Raw genomic sequence first — 11,773 nt, 5'->3', positions numbered from 1 at the left:
AATAAAGTCAAAAGGTGGAATTCGAGATTGTATCTGTTTTCTGCAGTACAGCATGTTTTGGCCCTATAGGTGGCCTTGAAAGAGTAAGTAAATGGGACAAAGTTGATTTAAAGAGCTGCTGCTCTGTTTTTGCCAATCCTGTGTGCTGAAGCAAACCTGGAAGAATTGTGGGGATGGAGAGTTCTCAGCATGTTCCCTGTACGTTAAAAGCATATTTTAGGTTTAGTTTTGATGCAGCAAACAACATAAAGACCCTTTTTTTTTCATTCTTGAAGTTTTTTGGAGTCTTTGTCCCATGCAATATGATGGATCCAGTATGCAAGGTATCACTGACAACCTCACCTCCCAAAGAGCTGGTACAAAGGCTCACGTGGGTGCACAGGGTAAGGATAACAGAGCTGTGAGAGATGCTCTGTGTACCTGTCGTGTTCATCAAGCATTGACTGAAAAGCACTGAACGCCTGTAACGTGCGGTCTGGTAGACTTGAATTTGACCTGGAAGTGCAGCTTGTTAGTTCAGTAACAACCACATCCTGGCTAACACACATCTCTAGCTTCAGAGTTTTATGTAGACCAGGAAATGGTTTTGTGTGTTATTTTTTCTCTTTCCATAGATACAGGTCAAGTTCAAGTTATCCAACCGTGGGCAGGCATCGCAATGCACTCTCCCACTGTGAATGAGAGACCAGTAAGGGCTAGCTCCTTTTTAAAGTCAATACTGAATTAAAGTCTCTAGGTCAAATTCAGCCCTTGGCCTTGATCTGCGGTTGCAGTTTGGTCTCCTGCCTGTGTGTGCTTTTGACGGACAATGAACAAAAATAATCTTGCACAAAGTCAAAGGCAAGTGCCTTATTCTCTCCCCTAATATTTCATTTATCCTTCATAATGATGTTTTGTTTTACGTTCAAGGATTTGAATTATCCATGCTTGCAAATTCTGTAGCTTGAAGAAAGCCTGGTATTTTATTTGAATAATCTCTTGTCTTTCAGGTTGAATAACATTGGTGTTTTGAATAGATAAGATAGCAGTTCCAGCAGCAATAAATTTCCTGTTGTCACACTATCTTTTTTCCTTAAGTATTTCTAACTAAACAGTTGGCCTTGTTAGGAGGTTTTGGTTAGCGTTATCAATTAGTGGCTTTCCTTAACAGTGGCGTCTGTTAGCTTTGTTCATTACAAACATTTTCCCTTTCAAACATTTTTTGATGGATTGAGTGCTTTGTCTGAGAACTGTTGTTTTTTTTTTTCCTTGAATCAGTTAGTACTGATTTTTAAAAATTGGCTTTTTCTGCTTGTTTCTCCAGCTAAACAGTCTTCTGAATGTTTTATAAAAAGGCTACTATTGTACTTTCTCCTGAAGCATGCAGTTTCTACTTCCTGAGAAATGAATGAAGGGAAGGAATAGTTCATAGTCCTGTTTATTGTATAGAACTATCACTCTTTCCCACCCAAACTGGTGCTTTTTTTCAATTTTACTTCACTGCTGATTATGACAGTGCATTGGAGATCAGACAAACTAAACCTTGTGTTCAGAAATGACTTCTTTCATTCTCATTCTTTCAGTCTCATTCACATTAAACTAACCTGTATTTGCACCCTTAAATGCGTAGGACCACTTAAGTGACCATTTAAAACGTTTTCTCACTTTTTCCTTCATTTGTTTAGCAAGGGTGCCGAAAAGAAAATATCCCTGGGTGTGAATCCTTGTTCTCACTCCTGTATCTTGTTCTCCCCACACCACCAGTGGACTTTTTGTGGACTTTGCCTCCCGCTGGCCAGGTCTTTGCTGGATGGCTATGCTGAGTGTAGGTGAGGACAGAAGCTATGAATCCTTCTGTAATAGGAGCAAAGATGATTTAGGGACAAGAAAGCAGCTCCCAGGACCCCTGGCTGATGGTTAGCTCACCACACGTGTCCCGATGGCAGTGACTGGGACCGAGGTGAGGATGAGCACAGTGCAAGAAGCAGGCTGTGGGAAGGGGGGGTCCCCTGGGACCGCGTGGGAAACTGACAGTGAGATGTGAACAGCAGCCTGTGGGGCGATTTAGAGAAATAAAGGGACGTTGTATAGGATAACATGGAAAGGGAGGTTTGCCTCAGAGTTATGGTGGGTGTATCTCAGGCTACCGCGTAATCAAGGTAACTTCGTTATTTCTCTGATCACCATTAAATGTCTTTCTTATTGCTGTTCTGTATTTGAATGTTAAAAGGTAAAATGTGTTCAGTCTGATAAAAGGCAACCTCTTCATGCAAGGTTTTTAATACACAGTTAATAGCATCTGTTGAGCTACTACCTGCTTAAATGGTTTGGCTCATGGAAGTGCCGTGTTGTATACAAATCATCTCAGTCTTTTTTAGTTAAATATCTGGAACTGCAAGTAAAATAAGTTAACATGAGTGCGATAGTTTTCAGTATTGTAGCCTTTCCAGCACTGCTTCCTAAAGACACCTCACTGAATTCTGAGTTCTCCCTGCCATGGGGATGTGGACGGGGGATTTAGCCTTCCACAGGCACTCTCCAGTCCCATCCCAGAAGCTAGAGGCTGGAGGATGCTGTTCTGCAACCTTATAGGTAAATGCTTGAGATTCTGCTTGCTCTGTTTGAAATTTCTCTGCAGTCTTACTCAGACAGTCTGATCTTTCACTGGGCAGGGCAGTTACATCGGCTGTTACCATCTCAGGCTGCCTTTCTGGGAGAATCACCTCCTCTGAGAACTGCACCGCGTCGCTCTTCTTTCGTTTTCAGGTCAGAAGTCTGCTGCTAGCTCCTCTGCGACCTTTCTCCCCAAAGGAAAAAAAAAATAAATGTGTATAACTTCAAAGATCTCTAAGGACAGTGAAACTGCTTTGGTTCTGTCAAACGTAGGTGCAAAAAAAGCTTCTCTCATGCAAAATACCGTCTGCTATCTTCTGTTTTCAAACAGGTCTTTTCAAGTAAGGTTCTTTCAACTGTAGTCTCTGCGTGTTCAGTCAGTTTACTTCAAACCTGACAAGGAAGAGACCAGTTCTCTGATCTGATGGTAGAATACCGTGCTAATTAAAAGTAAAAATAATAAGCCAAGGCTGTAAGTGCTTGATGGTGTGGCTGACACCAAAACAAAGAGACCAGGTTTATGTTTAAAGCTTGGTTATCTGGCAGAGTAGCTGTTGGCATAACATCACCTTAAAATAAATAAATAGGAAACAAAACAACAACAAATCCCTCCTTTTCCTACTGGAATTGCAACGTTTCTGAAAACTCTTATTGTCGTCTCCAGGCTTTGCTTTGACCCACGGCAAGGAGGGGGTGGGAAATGCCATCGCAAGTCAGCGTTGGCTCTGCTCTGGGGCTGTGCTGGCGTAGCAGGTTGGAGGCTTGTAAGTGCTCCAAAGCTTTGTCCTCCTGTAGTAAGCCTTGACAACAAACTGACTCAGTCTGCTGCTGGCTGCAGCACATTCTTCATTGGAACATATCTGCATTTGACCCTGACAAAAAAAAAAAAAAAGCCAGTAGAAACGAATCAGTAGTCTTGGGGGGATCTTCTCCATCTAACTGAAGAGCAGACTTGTGATGTGAGCTCTTTGCAGCCCCAACCTTTTGGTCCTGCTGAAGGAGAAACCGCTTGTTTTTTTTTCCTTTTGTAACGGGTCATGTGGTGGAAAAGTTGAGAAACTGTATAAAAATCAGGAAAAGGAGAAGGAACCTCAAGGAGACCTGTCATGAGGCTGCCTTGGACGCTAAGTCATGTGTACCTCTCAGTGTGTCTTGTCTCTGTATGTGGCGGGAGGACTTTAAAGATGTTTCTTCTAAACTGCACTGAGAAGTGGCTTTGGCTGACAGGCTGGAGACTTCTGAGCTGCCCTGCAGCAGAGGAGGCCGTGGTGCTGAGCAGTCCTGTGTGAATTTTGCTGTCAGAATTGATCTTTTCTGGTTCTCACATGCAGGTTTCTGCACAAATTGTCCTACAGAAATCAAAGCAAGCATGAATCTGCTCCCGAAGGAGGGTTCTCTGTTCTCCAAAAAGGGAACGAGGGGGGTAACAGAGCATCCTCTGCAGTTGATCCCATTCTGACAGTGCTCATCATATCACAGCTGAGCGCTCGCTCTACCATATGGAAAAAGAGGGAGCTCTGTCTAGGACCGCTGCTGGGGTAAGTGCCCAACAGTGCTTGTGTGTCACAACCCCAGGCAATGCTTCCAGTCTTCCTTTGTTAAACAAGTGATTGTTGAGTGCCTGTGACCCCTTAGTGAGTAGCCTGGGCTGCTGGCGCTGGGAGTGACGTCCAATTGGCAATAATAATGTCACTTCAGGTTCATAATGGAATGATTTTTAACGTTCAGGTCAAAGTCATCCCTAGGATTCAAGATAGCGAGGCTGATTTAGGAGGTGAGTTAATCGTATAAATATCACAGTGCACTCAGTATTTTTTTATTTTGTCTGGGAATGGCAGAAGTAAAGGAACTAATGCCTTGGCATGTGCTGGAACACCTCTTTCCTGATTCCTGGGTCTGGGAACAATGCTTCATAGGGAAGTGTGACACAAAAATATTTTAGAGCAACTTAAGGAAGAGAGGAGCATGCCTTGTAAAAGCTCAGAAACCTGGTGTGATCATAAGCAAATGACAGCCATGTTTACCTTGTGTCATTTTGAGATCTGAATGGAAAAATCCCTTACTGTTGTTCTGCTGATCCTTTTTGAATGTAATGAAATGGAATGAAGCTTCTCTCAGTTCTGCGGGATCACTTTGCAGACAGGTGTGCGGCCTCATTCTTCTCCATCTCTGCTGTCTCAGGTCCTCTTAGGCAGAGTTACCGTCCTGCTGAGATGCAGCTTATCTAACAGCTGCTCCCAAGCAGTGCTTTGGGAAGGAGCACAGCGAGGGTGTCTGCCTTCTGCAGTCACTTCCTGCCTGTACAGCACAAGTATTTCAGCATAAACACGCTGGGAAGTATTTGCGCTCTGTGCTATAAACAGGGTGCATGTTGTTTACCTGAAGCAAAAATCTGTCCATTAATCGTACCATAAAATCGCCAAGAAAAGGGATGTTTCAATCTTATAATTTTTCTTAGGGAATTATTACTGATCAGCTGGTTTGACGAGACTTCTTTTTCGGCAAATGTTCCTGGGTGGTTTCTGTAAATATTTTATTGTTGATTCTGTGTTTCAGGTTCTCTGCTTTGTCTGATACCGATGACTGGTGGCAGTGCTCTGCCGCCTTCATTCCTGCTCCTAACAGCTGTGCTGCTGGAGAGAATACCCCTGGAAATCTCTTCCTTGCTGTCCCTTACTCCGATAGCATTCGCATCAACACCCAGCTCTTCACCTCATCAGTGGAGTTTGGTCTCGATCTAGGCTGTAAAATTTATATTTAGACATTTAATTTCCTGTAGCTACATCGGACTGGGAGGCTGAAAGCTGGCGAGTGGGCTCTGTGCCTGCATCTGCGTGAGGTGCGCTGCACGTGGCTGCTGTGGAAGCAAACAGCCTCTGGCAGGGATGAGAAGCGTGAGCACCACCTGGAGCGCTGTGTCTTGAGGCTTTCTGCTCTCCTTACCCACCAGGAGGTACCAGATCATCTTCTGGAGAGGCCGTTCTTCACCTCAGTATGCCTTCAGGTGGGCCTGGGGGTTTTACAGGGCTTCAGGATATAGGGAATTCATGGAGTCATTCAGGTTGGGAAAAACCTCTGAGATTTTTTTTAAACCTCTAAGGTCCAACCTTTAACCTAGCACCGCCATGTCCACCACTAAACCAAGGCTGATCTTGAGGGGTTCCCCTTTAGAAACTGAGCTGGAAGAGATGCAGGGGTGAGGGGAAAAAAAAATCCGAGTGGGGCAGGAAAGCCAAGGGATTTGCCAGATCAAATCTTAGGACAGCTTATAGACTGAGTCGAGTGCTGTGGCATTAGGCATGGCCTGGAGAAGGGGTTTGGATCTATCTGTAATCAACGACTGCGTTGCTCATTGTTGCAGCCCTGCATTGTTCGGGGAGCTGGAGCTTCCCATCGCTTTGCAAACAGGGAGAATTTCATTAAGGAAATGAGATGGCCCCCAACGGGAACAAACAGCAAGCCCTGTTTTTTTCATCTGGTTGCCCTTGCTCAAGAGGGACTTTTATCAATAAGGGATTGTTCAGCCAGGGTCCGTGGCCTCTTGCATACCAGGGCCCCCGGTTTCGTCTGTTACCTGCCTGATGCCGCGGGGTCCCCGAGCAGCGTGCGCTGCTGAAGCTGTCCTGGGAAATCGACTGGATGGCTCATGGGGTGCATCATTTGCAAGTGGCTGAGCAAATGCCTCGCGGAGAATGGTCGGAGGCTGAATGGGAGCTGACAGTTTCCTTGGCACCCCAAACTGAAAGAAATCCTTTTGCTTTGTCTGTAGCTTAGCAGAACTAAAGGGGAACAAGGCCAAGAGGACAGTTCGAAGTTTCGGGTGCCAAACGTGCAGGGTGGGAAGGAGCTAAATTCATTGCTAACTTTCTCCAACTAGATTTGAATCAAACTAGGCTATCCAGTGAGGAGGACCCTCACATCTTATCCTGGGAGCTGGATGTTGTGAACTGACACCAGAATCGGTTGCTTTTCCCCACGGTAATGTGACTTGGCTGCAGTGAACTAAAAACTTACCTTCTTGGGTTAAGAGTGGGAAGGAAGTGGGCAGGATGTGAGTGATTACCTAACGTGCTGATGAGAAAAAACTTGAACCACGTCAGAGGACAGCGGGACCCTTCCTGACCTGGGTTCTGCCAGGCCATTGCTGAAGGCCTTGGCCATGAAACTCTTCCCTGCCTCGTTTGTAGGGCTGAGATGGGCGAGGAGTGAAGGATTAGAGGAGGAAAGGCAACAAAGTGCCTCGTGGTATCTGAGCCCCCCTGTATGTTGGAGAGTAAAGCAACGCGAGGTGATGCTTGTCCTTACAGTGGCCTTCCAAAGTGGTGGTACCTTGCTGTCCTGGTGGTGCTGAGGGTGAAAGCCCCCCACGCCTGGCTTCTGGCCGTGTGAGCGTGGCTGTGCAATGCTGAGGGCTAAAGTTTACAGCAGCCAGAGGTTCAAAGAGCTGCAGCCTGCTGTTGGGACAGTCAGAGCTGTGCTCCCTTCTGACACAGGAGGTCTGGGCCTACCTGCTCACCAGAGGTAACAGCCAAAGAAGTGAGGGGAGGAGGCACGGTGGGGGGAGAAGGGTCAGCAGAGCTGTTATTCAGTTCCCCTCTAACTTCCCCACAGTGAAATTGTTTGGATTTTGTGCTGCTGTTGTGGTTGGCTGTTTCTCTGTGTACATTCGTAGCAAGGACATGCCTCCCTGCCAGGTTCTCCTGGTGGGGTAAGGGGCAACCACAGCTCGCTTGGCGGATGGCAGGCAGTTCAAAGCTCCAGATACATCCTGAAAGCCGGGGAGAAGGCAACTGAGCACGTGATGCTGTGTACAGCGAGAGGAGGTTGGCTGGAAGAGGCAGAGGTTAAGAATGCAGCCCAGGGAACAGCAGGGGGAATGCTAAAATGTTTGTCCTGCGCTCTGTAAATACAGCAGACATGCCCAGATTTCAAACCCGGTTTAGCAACACTCGTACACACACAGTTCCACGGACAGCTTCTTTCTTTCTGCATCGCCGGCAGGAACAGTAACGTTGACGCTAAGTGGCAAACAGTGGGAGCCGTTCCAGTATCAATAAGGATTTTGACAAGGGAGCAAGCCTGTTTGCTTGGCTGCAAGGCCTTGGAATCCAGTAAGTGGGACGTAGTGACCCCATCTCTCTCCTGAGCAACGGGAAAAGTTTGCTAACCAACTTCAGCCTTTCCAGTACGAGCTAGACTTTGCACTGTCTCAAAAATCATGAGATTAAGTCTTGAGACTCCTAATTAAAAAATAATGATAATAAAAAGGAATTGCCTTCTGGTTTTGGCAGTTTGTAGCCAGTCATGTTTTAAAGCTTTTCTCTGCAGCTGTAGAAATGAGCCTTAAAAAAAAAAAAAGTAAGAAAAAACCCAAACACCTCCACCTTACCAAATCCATGACTGTAAGTGATTTGAGACTAAATCTCATGAAATTTACGGCAAACAGGGAGCAAAAATCATGCAGAGCCTGTGTAGCACTGATACCGTATCTTCCCTGCAGTCCTCCACAGAGGAATCCAGCTGCTTGCACCATTATTTGGAGTGGCAGTGCTGAGCAAGGAGATAGTAAACCTGTGGGATGTTGTAGCTCTAATTTGCTGGCAGAGAGGAAGCCAGAACATGTGTCGTTCTCTTTAATCTTCGGGATTTGGCACCCCCTAGCCTGCCTGTACTGCAGCCAGATGTAATGGTCTTACCAAGGAGGACCACTTCACTGCCAGCAGTTGCCAAGTGCTGATGGAAGAGGCCACTTCTGTAGTTTCCCTCCCCTGGGTTTTTCCTCTTCTTCTGACTTGTGCTGGCTGTGACCATTTTTGCAAGCACGAGCTGATTTACTAGCCCTATTTCTGTCCCTTAGTTTTCCTGCAGCTGATAGCAGCAGTGTTGGAGGGCCCTGGCACACAGCAGAGCTGGCTTTGCTGGCAGTGCCGAGCTCCTCAGCCCTGGCAGTTCCCCTCCCTGCGGTTAGAATCGATACCCTGCAGTTCTGGGTACCTACCCACTGCATCTCAGGTCTTGAGGGGGAGTTGAAATGCTCATTTCTGGCACCCCACGTTATGAAAATTCTAGCCTAGTGGCTTCTCCTAAAATGCTCAAGACAAAAATACATTTCCTGTTTAGAGGGAGAGAGAGAAGATAAGCCCTAAAGTGCAGCCGCCTGCTCTGGCTACCTCAAGTATAAACAGCCTGCGCAGGCGGGCGCTGCTTTTGTTTGTACTAGTGGCTTTTTCTCTTTAAAGGTACATTATATGCAATTATACAAAGTCCATCTTCTGGCAGCATCGCTCCCAACTGGCACGAGAGATCTGAGACTGCTGACTTGTCAGGAAGGATCCTCGTAAAAGCCTGGAGCGTCCAGCTTGAGTTCCCATCTTTGTTCTCAAGGCAACAGCACTAAGTGCCACTGAAGTATGCTATTCCTTTGCATTTCTCCAACATTTTCCACCTTGGTATCTGAGTGCTCTGTAAATAGTCACTCCTAACCTCCCTGGGTGGGGTGCTGAGGGTTTATTTTCTTGGCTTACAGAGAGCGAAAGGTTTGTGTTGTGAGTCAGCAAACGGTCTGCAGTCAAGTTTGGGACTCACATTTGCATTTGCTGTAACTAAACATAAGAAGGGCTTCAAACTACAAAACTACCTTTGGCCAATCTGGGGCTGTTGTGACTTCCAGGGTAAGTCAGAGCATCCATGAAATCCCTCTGCAGCATGAGTAAGATCTCTAGGGAGAAGAGACCCAAATTGAGCCTTCCTTCCAAGCAGCTGCAGCTGAAGGGTCTGAGCTGTCAGAGCACAGCCTGTACCTAGGTAAAGCTGAGATGTTCTCCTGCTCACAGGCTCCTTGTCTTGTTTGCCACGTGTGATGGTGTCTAATCCCTGTGAATATTCTAGCAGATACCACAAGCTGAGTTCTGCTTGGCTGTTCACATGAGATTTAGATAAGGCCAGGGCAAATCTGTGCTGTGATCTAATCGGGCATGAACAGCCGAGGTGGCAGTTGACTCTGTATTTCCCCCTTTTGATAAATTAATCTGATTTTCAGATTCTTATGATGGCTCAGCCCTGCGATGTTCTGAACCTCCTAGTTCTGCTTCAGCAAAGCGATTCGGTCCGTTTAGAAGCCTAGGACTGGATCGACTGAAATCATACCCAAGTCTGACTTTTAATTGTTGCTGATCCTGCTAAAAGATCCCACTGGTCCCTGCCAAAGTGTTTTTGTGAACTAGGTCTGGGGTCTTCTGTAGCTGTCAGCATGGAGCCCTGCAACAGGAAAACGTGTGATGTGCTCCAGAATCCTTGGTTGCTTGGTGGGTAAGTTGGAGGAGCACATGGGGAGACTGTCACAGACATAAGAAATGTCGAGGCCTCTCACACCCCAGTCTTGCTCTGTTGCGGGGAGTTGTCTTCAGGTAGATGTGAGATCTGTGAAGGTGATGGTTATGAAATGACAGTAGAAGGCCCTATCTCAGACTGCAGGCAAGCATCAGTATTTTGGAAACCGGCACACTGCGTGGGTGCTGGCCAGAGGCAGTGCAGGGAGGCAGCTGCCCTTGCAGCTGTCCCTGCTGGACTGGGAGCTGCCAGACCCAAATCTGCAAGCTCACAGCTGTGAGTGCTGTCACCGGGGTGCTACCGCCGTACTCTGTCTCACGTGTGTCAGAGGCTGAAATATCTGAGTAGCCCCTAACCTTTTTAGTTCCTCAGCCAAAGGGAAATTCCCCAGGCCTGCTGGGCAGTGCACCAGGAATCCGAGAGAAGCGTGAACGTCCTCGTATTTGAGGTAGCAGAGTATCAGCTGTCCTAATCTGCTCTGCATGACCCAGAATCTCCTTGTCTGGTAAGACGTAGTGAAACCCACTTTCTGCCTGGTAATTGTAGAAATGTTACCTGCCTGTTTGCAGGGAGAGGAGCCCTGCCTGTGGCCTGGAGCACCACTTCTGAGCTGCACAGCCCCCGTTCGTCTGCAGGAGGTCCTGGCTCTTTTGTACGGGCACAGAACTGTAAATGTTCGTGCATCTCATGACTTCTGAGAGCAACAAGACTCCCCATGGCCTGCCCTGTCTCCTGTGGTTAGTGTAGAGTGGATGGTATGTGGAGCTGCTGTTTTCACTCTTCTGGCTTGCAAAGCTTAACAGATCTCCTGGCCTGCTGAAGCAGCGCTGGGACGCGGTGACATTCAGTGAGAGGAGCAGAGCCTCCTCTTAGTGGCAGTCCAGGAGCATCCACTGTCACAGCCTGCAAGTTTTTTGTTGTTTTTTTAAAGCTGTTTGTGTGGACTCGGTGAGTCAGAGGTAGAGCTGCAAATAGGAAGCTTGACTTCGTGCTGCTGCTCTAACCAGAGCCCTGCAACACTGACCCCCAGCTCAGATACTGTAGGCACAGCATTCAGGAATCCACCTAGCGAGCGTCATATGCTCCAGTGCAAAAGAAAAAAATAAAAAAGCAGCACTAATAGTTATTTAATTGCTTGTGAACTTCCCTGAGCAGAAAACAGAGGCAGTTCTCCCCACCCAAATTTGGACTCTGGCACTTTACCAACTTAAGGCATAGCCTAGCTCTCCAGGGCTTGCTGGCTTTTTTTTTATTATTATTATTTTATTATTTATTTCAATGAGTTTCTAGCTGCATGTAGAGTGCCAAAAAACTTTTTTTGCAGGAAACAGGAGTGTCGTTTCTCCTTGTCAGCCACCCCTGTGAGCGAGTTCTCATCGGTTCAAGTGACAATAAATGCAGGTGCTCCTCTGCTCTTGCCATGGAGGGTGAGTCCTTTCAGCAAGCTTGGGGAGGGAGCAGCTGCTCGGTGAAAACAAGACTATCCTGCTGATCCAAGCTGAAATGTGATGGGGAAATGGGATTTTTGACCTTGAGAGGTACAAAGTTGCTCAAAGGAGAGAACCTGTGAAGATTAAAAATAACCAGATCTTTATAATGCTTCTGCAACTACTGGAGCTGGATAAATATATTGCGAAACAGCTGCCCAAATTCTAAATAGTACAAACTAACCCAAGCCTTTTGATGGCCAGTCAGCTGAAGAACTGGCCCTAACTTTTGCAAGCATTAATTGAAGATCAACTTTAGCAGCTGTATTCTCGTCCTTTTTTTTTTTTTTTTTTTTTTTTTTTAACTGTCCCCTGCCAGTGAGCGTTCACATAAACTATTTGTTGATGCAGATGTTTAAGGAAGG

Source organism: Anas acuta, chromosome 24 (genome assembly GCF_963932015.1).
Source record: "Anas acuta chromosome 24, bAnaAcu1.1, whole genome shotgun sequence".
Lineage (NCBI taxonomy): Eukaryota > Metazoa > Chordata > Aves > Anseriformes > Anatidae > Anas > Anas acuta.
Note: the sequence above shows the minus strand (reverse complement) of the source record.